This window comes from Crocuta crocuta, unplaced genomic scaffold (assembly GCF_008692635.1).
Source record: "Crocuta crocuta isolate KB4526 unplaced genomic scaffold, BGI_CrCroc_1.0 scaffold155, whole genome shotgun sequence".
Lineage (NCBI taxonomy): Eukaryota > Metazoa > Chordata > Mammalia > Carnivora > Hyaenidae > Crocuta > Crocuta crocuta.
The window spans coordinates 1,035,932-1,058,509 of record NW_027530365.1 but is presented as its reverse complement, the minus strand read 5'-3'; the positions used below and the strand labels follow the sequence as shown (position 1 = coordinate 1,058,509).

Here is a 22,578-nt window from a genome sequence, read left to right as displayed (position 1 = left end):
AATGATCTGAATTATCAACCTGTTTAACCTAATGGGTATATAAAGAACGTAACAGCAACTGCAGAATACACATTCTTTTCCAGTTTACATGGTATATTTACCAAAATAAATCATATGCTGGGCCATAAAACTCAAGTCTCCATAAATTAAGCATCAAAATCATACAGAATATGTTCTCTGTATGATGCCAAATTAGAAATTAATAACCGTGGAATACTACACGGCAATGAGAAAGAATGAAATCTGACCATGTGTAGCAACATGGATGGAACTTGAGGGTGTTATGCTGAGCTTAATAAGTCAGGCAGAGAAGGACAGATACCATATGTTTGCACATATAGGAGGATTAGGAGGAACTTAATGGAGGACCATGGGGGAGAAGAAGGGGAAAAAGACTTGGGGAGAGGGAGGGAGGCAAACCAGGAGAGACTCTTGAATACTGAGAACAAACTGAGGGCTGATAGGGGTGGCAGAGAGGGAAATGGGGGTGATGGGCATGGAGGAGGGCACTTGTTGGGATGAGCACTGGGTGTTATATGGAAACCAACTTGACAAACTATTAAAAGAAATTAGTAACAGTTAAGATAGCTAAGAAAACCCCAAATATTTTGTAAGTTGGACAACACATGGTAAAGTAATCCATGGGTCCAAGAAGAAATTAGAAAATATTTAAAAACTCAATAATGAAACCATGATATCAAACTTTGTGGGATGTAACAAAAGCAGTGCTCAGAGGAAAGTCTATAGTGTTAAAAGGCTCTATTTGAAAAGAAGAAAGGTATAAAAACCAATGCCCTGAAATTCCAATTTAAGAAGACAAAGACCAAAATTAACCAGCGCAAGGAAGGAAATAATAAAGAGCTCAAATCTGTGAAATAGAAAACGAAGAAGATTAATGATGCCAAGTTCAAGTTTGAAAAACTTGGTCATCACCAATTTGCTTTGCCATTCATTCTCTCTCTCATTCTCTGTTGGTCTAATTTATCCATTCAATGGAGATTTTTTTCAAAGAACCAGTATTTTTTACTGATTTTTCTTCATGTTCTTTTAGCCTTCAGATATTAAAAGGACAAGACAATATTATAGATACTTTTATGCCAACAAATTTGACAACTGGGTTGAAAAAGACAAATTTCTTGAAAAAAATCCAGTTGCTAAAATTGATACAAGAGACAGAAAATCTGAAAAGGAAAAAAAAAAAAAACACAACAACACCAAACCTCCTCCCTAAGTCCCACTCACAAAACCCAAGGATCTATAGCTATTAAAGAAACTGATGATCAAAAACCTGCCCACGAAGAGTGCTCCAAGCCCAGATGGTATTCTGGGTGTGTTCTACCAAACATCAAAGGAAGGAATACTACCAATGCTACACTCTTTACAAAAGTAAAGGAGGGGGGATGTTTACAAACTAGTTTTACAAAGCCAGTACCCTAAAACCACAGTGATAAGTAATAAAGGGGTGCAGTGGGAGGGGGGAGGAGTAGAACCCAAGTAAAGGAAAATCAAAAGTCTGGCAGGCAGAGTGGGCTGCATTTTTAAATATGGTGGGCATCTCTTTCAGCAAGTGACGTCTGAGGAAGATATACCTGAAGCAGACCAAGGCCCTTGAGGACATAAGTCTGAACAGCAAAGCCCTAATGCAGGAATATGTCAAGAAACAGCAAGAAGGCAAGTGCGGGATCCTGCAGGCAAGTGTGTAAGTTATCAATACAATGCAAAGGATGACTTCTTAAGTACCAATGTTCATCAAATATAATAAGGACCCTGGATTTAGCAAAGTTGCCATCACTGGTGACCTTGAAGAGAGCAGTTTTATGGGACTGGTAGGGCCAGAGAAGGTGTCAGTTAGAATGGAAGAACTGGATTTAGGGAGTATATAGACACCTCTTTGATGCTTTGTGCTTCAAAGGGAAAGAAAAAAATGGTGCATTATTTGGAGAGGGAAGTGAGGTCAAGGGTTTTTGTTTCTGTTTAAGACAGGAGAAGATCAGGTTTTTATGCTGAAGAAGAAGATCCTCAAGAGTTAACAAATGGATACAGTGTAAGAAAGGAGTGCTGCTAGAGGCAAGCCCTTGGCCCAAGGTCAGGTCCCATCTCACACAGAAGTGTTGCTCTTACCATGATCTTATCTTGTCCATCCCCAAAGAATTCTGAGGTGTTCTAAAATCAGCCAGTGACATCAATAGTTTATGAAATACAACATTATGAACTATGCTTGCTATTTTATTAAATAAATGATTAATGTAAAAAATTACCAGAGCACTGAAGAAAAAGTTAGACCAAACTCTTGAAACATGTCCAAGGTGCCTGTGACTTCTTTAGTGAGCCAATGGAATATGCTCCAGGAGGCTCTTTCTCTTTTGTTTCTTCTTCACTGCTTTTTGTTTTGTGGACCGTTTTTGCTCCCTTTGGGGCAGATGATCAAAAATTTCTTTTTCTTGATTCAGGTTCAATTTCATATAATGCCTTTATGTGCTCATACGACTTCATTTTTCAACGGTTAAAAAAAAAATGGTGTCTATGGGAAATGCTCCCTGTAAGAATGTGTGCATGGGATTTTTATTTTCCTGAGGCTGTTGCCATAGATTTTTGGCAGTAACACTACAGATACTGAACTAATTAAAGATTTAAAACACATTGTTAGGCATTTAGAGCCACACTCTGAAGGTTAATTTAAAAGAAATAATTAGAAAACTCAAAGCAAAGTCTATACCATAGAGAGTTTTGTGTAGGAGTCAAGAATCACAAAATATTTTTTATTAGTTTTAATTACTTTGCTCCCCTAACCAGAAGATATTAACAACACATTAGATTTACTGCCAACTTATATAGTATGCACAAGTCAGATCCAACTCTCAGTAAGAGCTGATTAGTAAGGTAGGGAGGTAAGAACCCATGAGGCTCAAGTTTTCATTACCCCAATGGGGGAATGATGGATAGCAAACTCAAGTCGGGATTCAAAAACCTACAAAATATATCAAAACATGCATTAAGAAGTGGTTCGCTAAAGACTACGAGCTAAAAAAGAAGTACAGAAGTCAGTAATCTACTTTGAATAACTAGCCTGTTTTTGGCTTATCAAACAAATCTTATAAGCAGTTACGATTTTCTTATAACAATAATGACATGATAATTATCTCCAAATACTGGATGCAAAATAGGCAGATCTATTTGTTCAGGGTTCTTCCAGAGGGCAGACGGGAGAGACTAGAGAAAAGTTAAAAGTATGTTGTGGGTCAACATAAAAGAGAACTTTTTGACAATCAGAGAAGACACAGAACTATGCGGGAATTCTTCATTTCAATTACTCAGATACAAAGAAAAATTTAGCAGAGACTCCTGTTTTGAACTGAAAATACAAATTTTAAATTTATTTATTTGTTTTAAACGTTTTTATTTACTTATTTTGAGAGAGAGAGAGAAAGAGAGAGAGAGAGAAAGAGAAAGAAAAAGAATCCCTAGCAGGCTCCGCACTGTCAGCATGGAGTTTGATGTGGGGCTTAAACCTACAAATGGTAAGATCATGACCTGAGCCAAAAATCAAGAGTCAAGATGCTTAACCAACTGAGTCACAAAGGTGCCCCTGAAAATAGAAATTTTAAAAATAAACTCTTAAAAATACAGAATATATAACTTTGTGTCAAACTTATTTTGAAAACTAGCTCTCTGATTTAACTGTCTCCTGACTACAAGTAACTTATCTCTTAGAGCTGCAGTTTGCTCATCTGTAATAAGGATAGCTTTCCTTCAAGGTTATTTAGGGGGGAAAAAAATCAATGTGATAAGCATCAGTGTTCCATTAAGTGCTCAATCAGTTGCTATAATTTTAAAAAATTATTAAAGGCTTCCAAATTTGTTCTACAGCTGGATAAATAAAGCAATGACATCAGTCCAGGAAAACAAAACTCTCACGTTTGAAAACAGAGTAAGTCTCACGGAAGGACGTGTATCTGTTACTTCAAGGAAAGCAGCAAAATTGAGATCCCTGGGTCAGTTTCTTTAAACTGTTATCAAGTAGCCTTTGGCCTCCCCAAAATTTTCCTCAGACATGCTTAGTGTAGAAATCTTGCCCTCATAAAAACCCTTTTCAATGTGATGACCCTAAAAGCACTTTTCAGTTTGCTGGAATAAAAATAAGGCCGGAATGATAAAGCTAAGACCTGATACAGCAAACCACATCATATTCACTGTAATGTAGGGTCATTAGTTTTTAAAAATATCTAACACTAAGAAAAAGAGTACCTACAGAAGTGCTTATATCCTCTAAATTTAACCTGCAGAAACCAATAAAACATTTTAAGGTCTATACACAGGAAATGCTGAACTTCAAGATTAAACCACATAGTTATAAATAAATAACTATCCCATAAATAAGTTCTCTCTAATGACACAAAGCTTTTTCCTCTTGCTTGGCACTTCTAAAGTTCAGATCAAGTCAGGCTGCTTTCCATGAAGAAAATAAAGGCAGCATCTCAGAGAATTTGAATTACTGTGTGTTTTACTATCGTTATCTTTTTAGTCTGTGGAAGCACTCTGCTACACTTGGGTTTCTAGCTTGGTCCTGTTTTTTACTTAAGTTTCCAACCTTGCTTCAAATTACCAGTTGACGGTCGTGTAGTGCAATGAAGTTGGTGAATTAGCTGAAATTAAAACCCAGAATCCCTTTTTACCAGCCTTCTTTTCAAGCACAGATCAATTATTTATGACCAAGTTCACTGACGCTATGTTTCAATTTACAAAGCAGTCCATTTGAAGGCAGCTATAAATAAAGTAAACAGAATCTGGCCTCAGAACTTTTTGACCCCATGCAGCATTGAAACGAGATGGAAGGAAAGAAGCAAAGGAAGAAATACAAGAGGAGGAAAGAAAAATAAAGAACAAAAGAGGCCAATATCCACTGAGCTGCATCTATGCCAGAATCTTCCACAGAAAAGGTTTCATTTATTCTCCAGTCACTTGACATTACTTCACTTAATTCTCATTAGCTCATAAAGCAGATACTGTATTCCCCTAAGTAAGGCCGAGAAACTGTAGATCAAAAAGGCTAAATTACTTACAGGGGAGGGAGGGGGGTCATGGAATCAGTAAGAAAACCAGAATTTGACCTGGGGTATTGGTGTGATTCCAGAGCCTGGACACGTCTTCCTATAGCAGATGAAATAATTTCTAATATTTCTAAATCTGAGTAGTTCAGGAATTTTCAAAACAATGAAAACAAATTTTTAAAAAAAATTTTAATGATGATTTTTGAGAGAGACCGAGCATGAGCAGGGGAGGGGCAGGCAGAGACACACACACACACACACACACACACACACACACACACACACACACACACAGAATTCGAAGCAGGCTCCAGGCTCTGAGTGGTCAGCAAAGAGGCTAACACAGGGCTCAAACTCACAAACCACAAGATCATGACCTGAGTCAAAGTCAGATGCCCAACCAATGGAGCCACCCAGGTGCCCCATGATTTTTTTTTTTAATTTTTAATGTTTAATTTTGAAAGAGAGGGGGAAGAGGGAGGAGAGAGAGAGAGCACGAGCAACGACCGGGGAAGGGCAGAGAGAGAGGGAGACATAGAATCTGAAGCAGGCTCCAGGCTCTGAGGTATCAGCACAGAGCCCGATGCGGGGCTTGAACCCACAAACCGTGAGATCATGACCTGAGCCAAAGTCGAATGCTTAACTGACTGAGCCACCCAGGAGCTCCAAAACAATGAAAACAAATTAAATAACATTTCCAAAGTATAACCCAAATAGCAAACACCATCCCCAGAACCATTTTTTCAACTGCCTGTAAGAAATGCAAGTGTAAGGTTGGCACCGTTATGTTTAAAAGAGGTCTATGAAATCACACGGAGAATAGGAGGAACCTCCATGGAAATGGCCTGCAGAGAGCACTGAAGCCATGTCCAGAAGCAAGACAAAGAGATTGTCCAGTGCTAAGTAACCTCTTACCTGCTGTACTTCACTTTCCCCATTTGAGATTTTCTCAGTGTAAACAAAGGAGTTGAATATCCGCTGCAACAGAAAGAAAATGAACAAACATTAGTTTTTCTAAAAACAGCCATTTTTTTTTTTTAATTTTATTTAAATCCAAGTTAGTTAACATATAGTGTAATAACGGTTTCAGGAGTAGAATTTAGTGATTCAACACTTACTTAGAACACCCAGTGTTCATCCCAGCAAGCGCCCTCCTTAATGCCCCTCCCCCCCATCTCCCTCCATCAACCCTCGATTTGTTCTCTGTATTTAAGAATCTCTAATGGTTTGCCTCCCTATCATCTTTTTTCTTCCCTCCCTCTATGTTCATCTGTTTTGTTTCTTAAATTCCACATTAAACACAGCCATTTTCTAATGAGTGTGTGTGCATGTGAATAACTTGTTTACAACACAAAACAGAATCAAAGAAAAAATTTAATTAAAAAGTGATTTTTACACAAAGAAATCCAAGTATCAACCAAAGTCAATCACACTTACATGAGCAATACCCGGGCGCTTCTGGAGTGAAATAAGCCAGATGTTACACTGTATTTTTCATTTTCAAAAATACATTTAATTATAGATTTCCGGAGCCCATGCCATTTTATCCAAGTGGTATAATCTGACAAAGTTGTGTTTCTCATTTGAATCCTGCACTCCATGAATGCTGTAATTGTTTACAGACACTAAACTCTAATGCAATAAAGCTCTTTAAAAGGGATTCTTTCTATATCTTCTCATGTCCCTGGTCCCACGAGTACCTACCCAATATTATCTACCACCTTCATTACCCAAGCACCCTCTTGGGAGGGTAACATAAGGCTGTACACATTTGGCAAGTCCTATTAAGATCCAGTTCTTACATGCCAAGAAATGGGACAGCCATGCCAAGACATCAGTCCAAACTATGACACAGAAGCACATACGCTCTTGCACTGCTCCCTGCCTAGCTAGCACCCACCCCCTCCATACGTGGCCTGCATTTAAAACATCTCTGCAGACTTAGGACTTTACCAGACCCTACCCATTACTGAACAAACACTAGAGATTAATATATAACAAACTACAATTAGAATCCAAGAGATGTATCTGTTAGAGATGCAAAAAAAAAAAAAAAAAAAAAAAAAAAGAGCGGTGGGCCCCTCATTTATCCTAAAACTAGAAAGATACCACTGAACTCTCCAGAAGAGTAAGGAGTCAGACCTGGGGATGTCAGCCAAAATTTCTCTTTTTCCCTTCTATCCTATGGCCAAGGGTTTATCAGCATCTGGGACAACTTCCCAGAGAGCCTAACACACCCCACATGGTTGTGGTGAGGAAGACAAGTGCCAAGTTTACCAAGTGCTGTGCAAATGAGGAAAGACAAGATGCTGGGGAAGGTGGGGAGGGGGAGGGGGGGAAAGCATTGTGACAGAATGGGATGGAATTACAGTCTGGAAAATTCTAATTATGAATTATCATAATTTTACCAGGCACCACTCATTCATTCAACAGATGTCTCTTTTCTGGTTCTTCCCTGAAAATGTCTCTACTGATAGGAAAATTACAGATTTTTAGTCATAGTGATAAGGATACTGATATTGGCTACTAGGTAATGAATGCTTACTATAGGCAGACACTGTTCTAAGCATATTATATCTATTTATTTGAGTCTCATAAAACACCTCTGTGATGGGCACTATTATTATCTCCATTATACAGAGGAGATAAGCAGGTTGTTGAGTGTCTAACGCAATGCACATATTGTACCTTGTGTACACATTCTATTCAGTCTCTATAAGAAAATTCCCTCAGCTCCAAAGATGAAAAACTAATACCCTGGGACATTAAATAGCTTACCCAGGGCAAGGCTGGAATTTGAACCCAGGGAGTGTGACTCGGGATCTGGTGCTCCTAACTCTACGGTCTCATTACAATTTGCCACATGGCTGCCTGACATATATTAAAAAAACACTTCTGTCAGGAGCTGATACCCAAACGTAATGCAGATCAACAGTCTCTTACATGTGGTTCCATAATTCAAAAGGCTCTAAAAATCAGAAGCTTCTCATGACACCTTTGTTAGCAAAATATGACATGACCTGAATTTATTTGGCAGTTAATCCTAACCCCAACTGATGGGTACTTAGTCTTTATTAAGCCTCTTAGTGTGAATGTTCATTAATTTTGATGCAGATATATTAATGCACCTGATTACTGGGTTCTGTTCGAGACCTCACTGGCGGTGTTTTATCATGAATGGGCATCACGATTCTGAATTCTAAAACAGATCCCGTTTGGGGAAAGAGATTAGAAACCTGTAAACCTCATTCCTACAACCTTAAATTCTCTGTTTTCTGATTCTAACAGAAATTATTAGTTTAACAGATTATTGCATTTTTAGAAGCTGAGTCTGTGTCACTGCCATCTACTTTCCCATACCATCTTCCATATTTTTATGCAATTTAATTTTCAAAGCCTACCCAGCACCATGAGAACACTGACTAAAAATTAACACAATTCACGTTGTGTCTCCGGACCTTGATGAGGGTCGTCAGTTTTCTTATTTCACTTCTGGCCACAATCTTCCAGTTGATACATCATCTGGCCTATTCTGGAAGGTACCCCCCGCCCAAAAAGTGACCGATGGAACAACGCATGAGACAGCCCCGGGAAGCACACCAGGTCCACCTTGCTCAAGTCATCGCCCACCAAGGGCCAAACCTAATGAAGAATAATACCACATCCTTTCATTGTTGTCATTAAAGTAAAAGTGAATTCCTCACTTGTAAAAAGGCATATATGTCAGGAAGTGTTCACAAGGCTGTGTTTTGGTCTTTGTTTTACTCATTTATCATTTTAACAATTATCAATAATGATTGCCAATACTTTTGTGCAGATCTTTTCATGCCATATAAGCATTTTTATATTCTCTGCACTTAAATGGGGGATTTTACCCACTGGGTAGATAAAAGTTAAAAAGAAAGAAGTTTTAGATATGAACAGCAGTAATTCTGTAGACTACCTACTTTATACAACCCTGTAACCACTCCAGAAAGTGAAATTACCTGCAAGGTAATAGTTTGGGGCTATCTCCAAAGCCAAAAATTTTTGCCCCTCACCTCCCCCATGCAGGGGAGGGGTGTTAGAGGCCAGGAGGACCTAACTCACGATTCAAAAGGGCAGCCAGCCATGTCTGGTGCAAGGTTAAAAGTTTAGACGTGTGCGTGCGTGTGTGTGTGTGTGTGTGTGTGTGTGTGTGCGTGCGCACAAGATCTCAAGGTACAGAATGAGTTTTCACTACTCTGTAGGTCAAGGTCTAGCTTAAAATACAGGGCCTGCTAAGCCAAGCTCTCAAAGGCTTAGGCTTAGTTCTTTTATAGTTTACAATTTCACATAAATGATCACATTTGATCCCCACAGTAACCCTATGTGGCAGGCAAGGCAAGGATGTGAAACCAATTTTACAGATTGAAAGCTACAGCTCAAACATGTATCGAAGGGGGGGAATGTATCACAGGGTTAAGAAAAAAAAAATCCAGTGCTGAGGACTGTACCTAGGTCTTGTGTTAAAAACAAGCATTGATTTTAGCAAAGCTATGAAATTTGTTCACATCACCTTTTCTTCAGGATAATCTAGGAATTCTAACACCTGCATGTGGAAAAAATATGAGTTTGGGGATTTTTTCCTACCATTTTAAGCAGGATATAATATGCTAGAATAACAATATATTTATCCGATTATCTGAAGTCTATATATATATATAACCAATGCCTGGAATAATTAAGAGTCCCAGCCAAAGGTTCCCCCCCCACCCCCCACTACATGAAGCTGTAGAAGGAAGAGAATACAAAGTTGGGGACGGGGGAAGGTGGGGGGGTGATCATTTTTAATTTGAGAGTCAGGAATTCCAAATGACATACCTAGCTGACATTTTGGTGACCTCAGTGTGAAGAGTTTCTTGATTATTAGAGGGACTTGAGAAATGAAAATGAAGACGTTGTCCTAAAACATGAAGATGGTGAGCAACCCTAAAAGGTCAGATTGCCTGGTGCTCTTGGATGATCTGCTCACCGTAACAGGGTTAGGGTATGGCTGGGCAGGGTGGACATTCTGCACTCTGTTCCCAAGGCATCTCCCAATTCCCTGGAGAATGAAAGGAATTCTAGAAATTTGAGCTCTTAATTTGAGCACAACCTGGAGGGAATCCGAAGGAACTCTCCTCTGCCTACAAGTCCCTGGAAGGAGAGGCAAAGACGCTACCTGCCTCTGTCTGCCGGTTCCCATTCTCAGGGGCTGTAAGTAAAAATAGGTTTTACTGTATAGTGAAAAGATCATTAAAATGAGTAAGGGTTTTAAAAAGTTATTTTAAGTAAAAATATTTTGCTGAATCCTCCTGATCAATTAAATTGACTTCCACAATCAAAAGAAAACAAGGTACTTCATTTTTATGCTCATGAGAACAGAATACTCTTTACAAAATGACCTTTCTCTCATTAACACACACTTTGGGAAGTTAGCAGTATCTTCCGGACTTAATTATATGCATATCCTATGACCCAGCATTTCCTGTCTTTGGTATACACTGAGCAGAAATGTGTTCACATATTTATCAAAAGAGAAGCAGGAGGGGCGCCTGGGTGGCTTAGTCAGTTAAGTGTCCGGCTTTCGCTTAGGTCATGATCTTGCAGTTTGTGGGTTCGAGCCCCGCGTCGGGCTCTGTGCTGACTGCCAGCTCAGAGCCTGGAGCCTATTTCAGAGTGTGTGTCTCCCTCTCTCTCTGACCCTCCCCTGCTCATGCTGTCTCTCTCTCTCTCTCTCTCCTAGAAATAAATGAAAATTTAAAAAAAATTAAAAAAAAAAAAGAGAAGCAGGAGAATGGTCATTGCAGCACTACTCACGACAGCTCCAACCTGGACAATATCCACATGCTTATCAGCACTAGAACAAACTGCGGGGTGTTCACACTCTGAAATGTTCAGCAATGGCAGAGAACACACAATTGCAACCTATGTCAACATGATGATAGTCACAAACATAATATTGAGTGAAAGCAGCCAAACACTAGAATGCAAAGTGTGTAATTCCATTAACAGCAAATCTAAAACCAAGCAAACCCCATCTATCTTGTCAGAAGTCAGGAGGGTGGTTACCCTTTGTGGGAGAATGAGCAGAACAGGGTACCAAGGTGGCTTCTTGGATGCTGCCATATTCCATTTCTTGACCTGGGTCCTGGTTATCAGGATGTGTCACTTTTATGAGAATTCATCAGGCACCTCTGAGCGCTTTGCTGTATGTATGTTATACTTCAATGAATTTAAGTATACATTAAACATACATTCTAGACAGTCTCTTTAAAATAACCCTAGTCAAACGTTTTCCTAGGTTTTCAAAATTATTTATGCATTTTAAAAGAGGAAAAGAATCTATTAACTGGATGGAATACTATAAATACTCAACAACCTACACCCAATCTGTAATCCAGATGAAATTGGGAGTGTACCAACTGGAGTCACCTAGCAATTCACAGAGAAGGTCTCCTGAACCTTCCCTGAGGCTACACATTAATTGCTCCCTCATATTCTAAGTATATAACATTACTCAGTTCTTGAGTCTTCCCATCCAGGGGCACTGTACTAACTTGAATTTTCAGCAAGAAAAAAATAAAGGTGTCTTTATCGGAGTTTCATCCATCCTGGATACTCTAAACTTACAACACAATGTAATCAAATCTCCTCTTTGCATATTCTGTTCTTTTATTTCCTAAGCACTGCCTTCCTCCTCCTCCCCCCGAAGACGAGGTTCAACTCATGAAGTTAGAAATTAACAAGTCATGTAACAATTGAAGAGAATTCCCCCTACGTCTTTGGCAAGAGGGATGAGTGGGTGGGTGGGTGCGTGCATACATGTGCACACGTAGTGTGTAGCCACTCCCCCCCACCTCTTAAGGGTTGCACCTTAGTCCTTCTGTCCCCACTCCACCTACTCCTCTCTGACACCTCCTTCTGTCCCAAAGGTATTTAATTGAGCCTGCTTACCAGATGGCAAGAGAAGCCGCTTTGCTGGAACAGAAACAATTCCATGAGTGTTCAATAAGATGGTCAGTCCAGACAGCTGGCTCCACCTTCACGCCTCGAGCAGCTCTGCCAAGTCTTAACTAGGTATTTAAATGAGTGGTATAGCACAACAGCAGAGGGAAGAAATGAATACCTTTACGAGCCTAATGGGTCTCCCCTCCCCGATCTTTGCTGAGAAAATGCAGCAGTGAGTTTTTATTCACAGGCTTATTCTCTTAATGTCTACAGGTCTCTGCTGCAAGCCAATTTGGCTGACAGTTCACTAATAACTTCATTCAGCTCTGGATCTCCTCCTAGGATTCTAGGAATTGTGGCCAAAGGGGAGGAAAATATAGATTACCACCATTATCTCAAGAAGCTGACCAACATTAGTCATTAAAAGACAAAGTTCTGTCATTACAACAAACTCCAACAATCTCTGGGCAGGGAATTAATGGCAACCTAACTTAAGTGTTTCAGGAAAAAAAAAACACCCAAAAACCAAAAAACATCCATGACTTTGTTTTCCCCTAGGCATACCTCATGCATAGTCTTTCACCATGTTTTTAAGGGATCCCTCCTGCCCAGATTAGACATCGTTTGATTTTTCCTGGACTATTTAGCCTCACATTGTTAAACAAATGGAAGGTCCAGAAAAATGACCTTATCTGTGGGGGCTCATCATTCTGCAATCGGAGGTCATGAATCTGGTACGACAAATCTTCATCATTTTCTCAAATCTCTAAGCTTATTCATTCTGGATACAGGTAACTCAAGAAAATAGTTTGCCAGGAGTACTGAAAAGGTTTCCACTAAAAAGCACAATAAAAAATAACCTAAGGGCACCTGGCTGGCTTAGTCAGCTTGAGCATCCAACTTCGGCTCAGGTCATGATCTCATGGTTTGGGAGTTCGAGCCCTGTATTGGGCTCTATGCAGCCAGCTTGGAGCCTGGAGCCTACTTCAGGTTGTGTGTTTGCCCTCTTTCTCTGCCCTCCCCTCCTCACACTCTGTCTCTGTCTCTCTCAAAAATAAACATTAAAAAATGTTTTTAAATATACTAGTATTGTTTTAATTACATGTGTGTTGGGAGTGGGGGTACATTACATGTAATTATGTTGTCATATATATTATCAAGGGCCCAGAATGGATTCAGGTGCTTTACTACATATTTCATTTAATACTCACAACAACCCTTCACAGCAGTTACTGTGTACTCATTTTACGGATGAGGAAACTGAGATTCTATGACACTTAACTTGTCCAAAATTGAACATTACTAAGTAAGTGGTCAAGTCTAGATGTAAAATTTGCCTTACCCTAAAGTTTATGTGTTGTCTTCTAGGTAAATACCATTTTTTTTTAAAACAAAATTTATTTTTGAGAGAGAGACAGAGAGAGAGAGAGTGAGCAAGCAGGGGAGGGGCAGAGAGGCAAGGGGATAGAGGGTCCAAAGCAGGCTCTGTACTGAAAGCAGTGAGCCCGTTGCAGGGCTCGAATTCATGAATCGTGAGACCATGACCTGCACCAAAGTTGGCCCCTCAACCAACTGAGCCACCCAGGTGCCCCCAGGTAAATACCATCTTGAGAGAGAAAACTTATGCAAAATCTAGAAAGTGCCCAAAATAGGAATAGGGCTTCCCTGTGACTAATGAATCTAGAATATACCCTCTATACCCTCTTTCCTCCCCCATCCCACTCCCATTTCAAAATGGAGCACGTTTCCTTTATAATGGAGAAGGACCAACATTTTTCAGAGTCACCACACTCATGAAAAGGGGCATACATTCAGTTACAACTAACTCAGCTCTACCAAAAACTAGATCACCAACCTGAGAGCTTTCTCTGGAAAAAACATAAATGCAAGGGCTTATGCTTGATCCTCACCATAAAAATCAGATCTTGGACACCATAGGGACTTGGAAGAAACAGGGCTATTCCTATTTCATGACAAAGGGCAATGCTTAGGAACTGAAAAGCATGGCAGAGGAAGAGGCGTGGACTGGGAATTTCAAACAAAATTAATCCATACATGATAGATGACCCTGTGCATATGGTTCCCTGGGTACCCATTTCCTGGTGCAACAAACTTCCTTATTTTAAGGTTGTATGTAAAAAAATATAATAGCTATTGCTTACTATCTGTCTGGCACTAAGTAGTTTCCCCATGTATTAACTCACTTAACCTCATGAATATGAAAAGGCATTTCAATAGACTGCACTAAGGGCGCCTGGGTGGCTCAGTCGGTGGAGCGTCTGGCTCTTGATTTAGGCTCAGGTCATGATCCCAGGGTCATAGGATTGAGCTCTGCACCTGGCTCTGTGCTGAGTGTGAAGCCTGCCTGGGATTCCCCCTACCCCCACTGCGACCTCTCTCTCTGCCCCTCTCACTCGCTCTCAGTCTCCAAAAAAAAAAAGAGAGAAAGAAAAGGTTTCAGTAAAAACATTATAATGTATTTCACACTCTAACATGATAGTTATTCAAACAGTCTTGATAGGTTAACAATAAAGTAATAATAGGATAACTATTAAGAACAGTTTCTGAATGATAGGAATTCTATGACAGTTGGAGGTACAAAAAAATCCATTTGTCTGACTACTCAGTAAGAACTATTTACATTTTACTTAATGCTCTTCCACTCTTTTGGATTAATGGTTCTAACTTTGTGGTAAATTTTTGATAATTGGTCCATGCCACGATTTCTTAGCACAGTGCATTGTATCTAGTGAGAATGAGTAAGCATTTGCTTACCCTTTAATCTAGGCCTTAAGTCATTCAGATCATTATTCTGGTTGGTTAGTCAACCAGTCCACAAAAATTTAAAAAAATTTTTTTTTAAAAAGGAGAAAGGTGTCTGTCAGGTTACAAATTATTGCTCTTCTCCCAACAATCTATTAACAAAGCCTTCCCCCCTCATCCCAGTTTTTCCTTCCTTGTCTTCTTTGGGGTCTGAATATATACACACACAGACGCTTACATACTTCAAGTTCGCAAAAGAACTCAAAATTATGAATTCCTCAGTCTGATGCTATTTAACTTAACACCCTACAAACCAACATGAGCTCTCAATAGTAAAAAGCATGTGGGAGAGTCACAAGTCAGTGACAAGTGTCACCTTTACAAAGAGCTGCCTGTTTTGGTCCACTCAATCCCTCAAAAGAAATTACAGGGGGAAAGGAACAGCCTGTAGTCTGATTTAGCAGGGAAAATCTAAAGCAAGAATGTCAGCAAGCAAAATTCCTGGTCTTGATCACTTGATTTCCTGTTGGAGCATTCAAAACCAGAAGAGCGGGTGAGTAAATATGAACCCGGAGAACAAAGACAGGCAAAACAAGCCGGAAACACTTCCCCCTAAATACAATAAAACTTCTGAAGGGTGACTGGATTTTTGTTGTTATTTGTTGTTGTTTTGGCTTTCAAAGAGAGTAAGAGGGGAAAAAGGCAAGTAAATGAGTTCCACATGTTGGAAAGACTCAGCCTTTCACCAGTGTAACTTGATTATAAGTAATACTCATGACAATGCATGGCAACCTCTCAGAAGTGGAAAGCTGAGTTGCCCAAACGCTTTGCAGATGGTGCCAAATTTCCACTCCCCTAACTCTTAATTCCTCCACCCACTCTCCACCTCCTAGATCTCCATTAAGGCTTTTTTTTGTTTGTTTGTTTTGTTTTGTTTTGTTTCACCTTGAAAGAAAAAAGACAGAGGTTATTTAATGGTGTTGCATTTATTCTTGGGAGTGGGTGGCACTTTAAGTGTATAGCCTTCAATATTCAAGCATTCCGTGTGTGCACAAACCCATTCAAATGCTCAGGTCCTTAGGAATCCAGCCCTGAAGTTCAAAGGGAACTAGAAACACTGAAATGCCTAACCTTCCAGACCTAAGCAAAGACGTTTAATAACTCCAGTCAATCAATCATGTCCTTTCTGAAGGTGGCAGAAACCATGTAAAATGTGGCCCCAATACTCTCGAGAAACTCACTCTCTAGACAGACGGAGAAATCAAAAATAAAGAGTGGCCACCAATGTAACACAGACTTGGTTTGAACTTTGTGTGTTTGGCACAGGCCCAAGGTGCTGTAGTGGGTCGGGGAGAGGTTATAAGAGACAGACTCCAAAGAGATAGGGCTTGAGGTAGAGAGTTTGGATGAGAACATCTCAGAGTGCCCACAGCAAGGGTCTGGAACATAGTACTAAGCACGTGGGACCAGGCAACTGTTTTCCATGCTGGGGTTGCAAGAATGAGTATGACCGACAAAATCCCTGTCCACGTGGACCCTACATTCTAGATCCCTTGGCTTCAACATATCCCTTCTGAAGGGCTTACTATGCACTGGCCCCATATACTTGGAAATGGACTGTCCAAAGACAAAGACTTTGCTCCTTTCCCAGAGAAGCTCATATTCTAAATACAGACTCTGAAATCAGTAACTGTGATACAAAGACAGTTTCACAAGGGGAGCTTTGGGAACTAAGACTGAACTAAATGGAAGAGGAATGAGAGGGCCAGACTGTGGAGGTTTTTCAAGCCAGAAAAAGAAGGTGGATTTTATGCATATGGTAGGCACTTAGGAAATAGTTTTTGAATGAGTATATGCATAAACGCATATTGGCCAAGAAATAAAGTGCTGCTAAAAGGATTTTTAACTGGGATGTGACATGATGAAATAGGTGATTTAGGAATGTTTATATTCCACATGTTCAGAGCCATGCACCCACTTTCCTAACTTCTCACAAAGGGAAAAAATCTAGGCCATTTAGAAACCAGTTATTATCCCAAGGGTCTGTGACAATCCTCAGAGCCAAATGAACTGGATCATCTAGCATAATACCTGAGGGACCGTGACCTGAAGTTTCCCATGTGTCTTATCTCCTTCGTAAAGTTATAAAAATCCTCCGAGGGACGGTTTTATTCAATTGTGCAATCCCAATCACACAACAGAGCAATATTATGGAAGGAGACTGAAAAATACTCATTCAAAAAATAATTTAAAAATAACTTAATGCAGAACAACTGCTGGGGTTTAAAGTACAGTTGCAGTGTTGCATTCTGAGATGAAGACTAGTTTCTGACACTTCAAAATATGCTACCGTGGAGGCCATTTGGGCTGTCTTTCACATGGAATGTTTACTGCTATCCTATCCAAAGAGAGATAATTTTCATAAATGCAATTCTGGCACAGTCTTATTTAAAAGTGATGCTTTTTCAGGACAATCATTGAGTACAGAAACTTCAAATGGAAATATAACAAAACCCAGATAACTAATAATGTCAAACTACAGCTCTATACAAACTAGTACTGTGGCCTGGGCAGGGGGACGGCATTTATCTTCCCTAGGTCTAGCGTCCCTCACTTAGAAAACACAAAACTGAGTTTGATTATAGAAAACACCGTGATTCTAAAATTTCCATTCTACTACTGTGCTAGAATTTTACTGAACTACCAATTTGAGAAGCGACTAATGCCAGGTATTTCTGCCATGTGGATGGATGTTTCCAGAAAATTACATTTGCTGATGAGATCTGAATTGTTAAAAATAAAAATTATAAACCTATCTCTGAAACTTGCTACAGGAGGAGTAGCCAAGGAATCGAAGGATTTTTAAGATGAAAATTTCAATAGACAAAAGCAGTCTGGAGAATGGTGAGTTTAAATGTGGATGTTTAAGACATGAATCAAAGCAGTTAGCCTTTTCCGAATAAATGTGATGCTAATATGATTACATAAATGTCTCCCAGGTCCAACTGCCTGTATCGTTTTTCAGGCTCTCCCAGGAAGGGTGCCTGTCACGCATATCGAATACCATGGTAACAACCCTAGCCTGTGATGGCTCTCGCACCACATGCCAGGATTCTCAATAATTATTAACTAACATTTTGATGAATGATGGCTCTCTGGGCTCAGACTCACAATGTAATTTTAATGAATAAATAAATGCTGGTTAGAGATATTCTTCAAATTTTAGGGCTAAAAAAACAGTAAGTGAAAGGGGAATTAAAAATAAACCCCACCAAAAGTCCTGTTACCAAATGGGTAGTCTCAGAGTTTAGATTCATCCCCATTGTCTAAGTTGTAAAAGGGAGGTGATAATAACAGCTACCTCACGGGGTTTTTGTGAGGTCCAATGTGTGTATAGCATTTATGCCTTGCATACAATAAGAGCTCAATAATGGTAACTTTTTAAAATTCTCCAAAAAGAACAATTATTCCCAGGAATAATGCATCATTTGAGGGGCGCCTGGGTGGCTCAGTTAGTTAAGTGTCCGATTCTTGATTTTGGCTCAAGTCATGATCTCACAGTTCATGAGTCTGAACCCCCGTTGGGCTCCATGTTGACAGCGCAGAGCCTGGTTGGGATTCTCTCCTTCTCTCTCTCTCAAAATAAATAAATTTTATTTATTTTAAATAATTTTTTTAAAAAATTTCATTTGAGATTACCCACATTCCTATTCCCACGTCAGAAACTCTTCTACATCAGTTTTTCGGAAGCCTTGTAACAAGATGAATTTAAATAGTCCCTATTTCCAGGAAATGACTTCCACAATTAGTTCCCAGGGCCTTTACCAGGTTGGCTCCCAGGCTCAGCCTACTGGTTTCCTCAAATAGCTTTAGAAATCCACATTCAAATTGGCTCCTTGGGAAAATGACTTTTCCCCCTGATTACTGATGGTACCACCTAGTGGGGAACACACCACAAATCTCCAGTTTGCTTGCGCCCAAGGCTTTGAACACATATGCCAAGGAGGCCAAAGGAGTAAACTGAAGTTGGAAAAAAAAAAGCTGCAGAGGTACTGGCCTCTCCCAATCTGGTACCGCCCAACAGACAAGGTTCCCTCCATTCCGCAGGGCAGTGCATGTCCTGGGGGAAGTAAGCAGTCCTAAAAATCCAACCGGCACACGCTAATAAGCAAAGGGGCGGCAGGAGAGGAGGAAATGCACAAATTGGCTCTACCTTCAACAGAATCCATGGGCTCATCTGAGACACCTTCCCAGACCTACCCAAGAGGCAAAACGATTAAATCCCCTTTAGTGCTTTCACTGAACTTTCACGTTGTACTGCAAGTGATCGTTTATAGGCACTGGTAGTCACCTCATAGGAGGCACGTGCTCACTTGGGGAGGGGCAAAGGTCTGGGCTTTGGAATCATCCAGACCTCAATTCTCTCAGCTGCATGACCAGCACTAGTTATTTAAGTCTTCTGAGCCTTTTCCTCATGGAAATTTAAGCAACCTACCTCCAACCCTGCAGGGAGGGGACAGATTGATCACTAGCACCTCCTAGGTTTGCTGTTAGAATTAAATGGGACAGTGTCAGGCATAGTGTTTTTGCCCAATTAAGCATAGCTGGTAGGAAAATTGTTATCATTTTCCCTAAATATCCAGCATCTTCACCAATCGATGGCCAATAAATGCTTAATGAGTAAATTTTAAAAAATGATACAACCCACTTATTTGACAGAAGGGGAAACTAAGTCTCAAAGAAGTTATGTGATAGGCTCCCAACGAGGAATAGGACACGCTGTGGACACTGGCTTCTCCTAGCTTCCAGTTTGCCGCTATTACATTTATAATATGCTGATTTCTCATGTTTTTAAAATCTCATGATTTTAAAAATCTGGCTATACTGCATACATAACTAAAAACTAAACCCGATTTATTTACCCAAAAATGCCAGCTGGAACGGGAAGGAAAAATATGTTGTCTAAAACTACTGAACAAGGACAAAACCAGAACATCAAATTATTCTCCCCAAGTAAATATTTAATTTGGCTTCAGCTCCTGGAAGGGAGCATGGCATAGTGGAAAGAGTATGGGTTCTGGAAGCAAAGAGGTCAGCCTCTGGCCCTCAGGTCCACTACTTAGTGTGGGGTTGGATGCAGGTTGCCTGAAGTGTCCAGAGCCTCAATTTCCCCCGATCTAAAAAAGGGTGTTCTGATATCTACCTTGGGCAGAGACTGCTAATCGTTACAAGATTTCTTTTATGGGATGGTGAAAGTGTTCCAAAATTAGATTGTGCTGATGGCTGCACAACTCTGGAAATAGTCTAAAAACCACTTAATTATACACTTTAAATGGGTGACATTAAGGAATGCAAACAATATCTCCCTAATATCTGCCTCATCCTCATAGCTATGAGGACTTAGTTACTCTCTATGTGAGGAATAGGACAGAGCACATAGTAGGTCTCCTTATTACATAGATTTAATTCCCAATCACTCAAGTAGTGGTTATTCAACTTGAGAGGCACAACACAAATCCTGGTTTGCTTGTTATGAAACGCAGGTTCCTCAGCCCCACCTCCACAGATAAGGAGTCCACAGACCTAGGGGAGGCCAGTAAGTGTGAGGATTGTTGAGGGAGTTCTCATGGAGATGGCCTACTCATCACTGGAAAGTTCTACACCACGGAACCTTTCAAAACACAGTACCTCTACTCTAAGTCTCTGAAATGTCAGCATGGACTCTATACTGAATTTCCGTATCAACCCAAATCTCTGTAGAGTGTACTTTAAAGTATGACCCGGCTAAAAAAAGGTCTGTAAAAGAAGGAAAAACAGGGAGGGAGAGAAAGAGGTGCTCTCCACCTGCAGTCACCACGTTCAGGATTACAGATGGAAACATCTTTGGTTGGGGCTTCCCGAGGGGACAGGGGGAAGAAAAAGCAGGAAAGCACTTTGATTTGTACCTCCTCTGCCTTACCCCCGCTCTGAAGGGTATGCGTTAGTATCCTTGTTTTATAAAAGAAGAACTAACGTTCACCAGGACCAAGCCGCTTCCTCCAAAGTCACACATCCAACCCACAACATGACGGGGCTGATCTTCCTACAACTCCGGGCTCCCCTAGAGGCTAGGGTTCAAATCTGGGACCGAGAGCTCTTAGTCCCCCAGATTTCTGCAGCAGCAAATAAGCTTCCTTTGTCCCAGCTTTAACCTTCTTCAGCTCAATGTTCTGGAAATGCTCACCTCCCGTCGTGGCCCAACTTCGTTTGCTGTAGGTGAACACAGACTCTGGATTGACTCTGAGCTAGGTTCTAGAACCCTTAGCATTAAGACTGTCCTGTCCTAAAAGCTCCCACTGCCAGGGAGAAGAGGGAAGAATAAGCAGAAGTTGCAGGTAGTGGCCAGCAGGAAGGGACGTCTGACCCAATACAACACAAAGTTACCTGGAGCCTCGGTCCCAGCATTTGAAAGGAATTATTAAAGCCTCACGTACAGAGCAGGGGAGATCCCAGGAGGGCTGGTAGGTTTGCTTCCTGTTGACCTGGGATTCACATTCGCCAATAGCCCCACACCTGTACTTTGATTTTCTCTACTAATGAGACTTTTTATGCAGTCACAGAGATGAAATGACAGAAGAGGGGAGGGGGAGAAGGTATCCTATAACCCTGAACTGTATTTCATGAAGAGAACAAACCATGGATGGATAGTACTCTCTGGAGTAATGCTTTAAAAAATAAATATGGTGATTGGCTTACAAATGGCATGGTTAGACTGCATTTTTTGCACCAAGTTAATTTGCTTAATAAAACTATTTAAAACAGAACAGTGTTGGTAACTCTACTTGCGAATTCATTTATTAATACACAGCTTCAAACCTGGAGGCGGGCTGGACAGCGCTGTATCAAAGGTCCAAGAGTTAGTGCATATTGTTGGAGCCTGGCTAAGTGTTTGCATTATTTCTCAATGGCTGCAAAGCCTCAGAACTCCGACTTCACATTCTCAGGTAACTGCCTCCTCCTCCCTCCACCCTTGCCATATTCACCTCTTACTCACACCCTGCCTCTCCCTACAAGACACTAATAGAAACAAATCCTCTTCCTGTTACTTTCTGTGGCTGCTGTCTAACCCCACCTCCTCCTGACATAGCCTTTCAAAGTAAAAATAAGAAGGCTCCTTTATAGAGGGGGAATCAGAGCCAGGGAGTGGCAGGGTAAGATTGGAACTCAGACACATCTGACTTCACGGCCACGGCTCTTACGGCTCTTACCACTTGCAGGTACAAACTCTCCAGTTGCTTCCCAATCAGAGTAAAAGCCCACCTCCATACCCTATGTCAGGCATGCCCTTTGATTGGCTCCTGCTCTCTTCCCGCCTCAATCTGCTCCAGACACACTGGCCTCCAGGCCATTACTCAGACTGGCTGAGCACTTTTCAGCCACAGATCTTTTGTGCTTCCTGTTCCCTTTTCCTGAAGCACGTGGCCTCTGTATGGACTTGCTCCCTCCTTGCTTCAGAATTCTGCTCAAATGCCATGTTCTACAAAATAGCAACCCCAGTGGCCCTGGTCCTATCTGACATGTCCTAGATTTTATTTTAGGCCTTGCTGTCTGTCCCTCCATATTGGTATGTATGACACATGAGCAGGACTCTGTTTTGTTCCAACGGTGCTCCCGTACCTAGAACCATCCAATTAAAGAATTCATGAGAGAGGCACTAACTCATGGCATCTATACCACGAGAGAAACACCCTACTGGGAATTCATAGAATCTTTCAAAAATTCTTTGTTGTTTGAGCAACAAAGAGACATCAGTGGGTAATAAGCAAATTAACAAACG

General features: G+C 40.6%; 1 protein-coding gene across 1 annotated transcript in view; it reads right to left on the bottom strand.

The window, feature by feature from the left end:
- CACHD1 (cache domain containing 1) overlaps positions 1 to 6,025 on the bottom strand; it is a 127,198-nt gene extending 121,173 nt beyond the window's left edge. Inside the window, exon 1 of the mRNA XM_077766137.1 lies at positions 5,964 to 6,025. The gene's annotated coding sequence lies outside the window, so the exon portion shown is untranslated. The remainder of the gene's footprint in view (positions 1 to 5,963) is intronic.
- Positions 6,026 to 22,578: the final 16,553 nt, after the last annotated feature.